The 616-nt window shown below is 30.7% G+C and overlaps 1 protein-coding gene across 1 annotated transcript in view; it reads left to right on the forward strand.

The window, feature by feature from the left end:
* LOC119588563 overlaps window positions 1–616 on the forward strand; it is a gene marked incomplete in the record, with an annotated part of 91,152 nt that overhangs the window by 79,430 nt on the left and 11,106 nt on the right.

The raw sequence follows: 616 nt of genomic DNA on the forward strand, positions 1-616 counted from the left end.
AAGATAAGATAAAATTAATTTAAATAAATGTTACTCATACTACACTTTGGTGCTTTTACCGACAGTATTTCCTTTTTAGAAATCTTAAGCCTTAACACTACTCAGCATGCACTCAGTATGTAGATAATTTGTATCATATAAAAAGAAATTTGTAATGCCCGTTACTTTGCAACAGACATTACAAAAGCTTATAGTTTCATTTTTATCATTATCATTATCAGTTTTATAGGATATGCATGTAGGTTTTGCTTTTATCTTTCTAATATCTCAACTCTTCCCAAATATCCTCAAATATCCTTACAGCTCCCGGAAACGTCAAGGCAAAATCTCTCTGCGGATCAGACTCCTCAAGCTCAAGACTCACAGATTTTGTTAATGGAAATTTACCCTTTTTATATCTTTATTTTTCCCTTTTACCCTTTAGATGCATTTACTTTTGAAGTTCTTTGTTGTTCTTTCTTTTTGTCTTCTTTCCCCCATTTCCACTTTTTTTATAAACTGATTTTTTTTTTTTTACCATTTTTTATGATCTCATCTCACTGTTGCTAAGCATATCATTCTTATATAACCCTCCCAATGTTATTGTTACTGCTGTTGATACATACTATTAGGATCA

The sequence above is a fragment of the Penaeus monodon genome, chromosome 24 (assembly GCF_015228065.2).
Source record: "Penaeus monodon isolate SGIC_2016 chromosome 24, NSTDA_Pmon_1, whole genome shotgun sequence".
Taxonomy (NCBI): Eukaryota; Metazoa; Arthropoda; class Malacostraca; order Decapoda; family Penaeidae; genus Penaeus; species Penaeus monodon.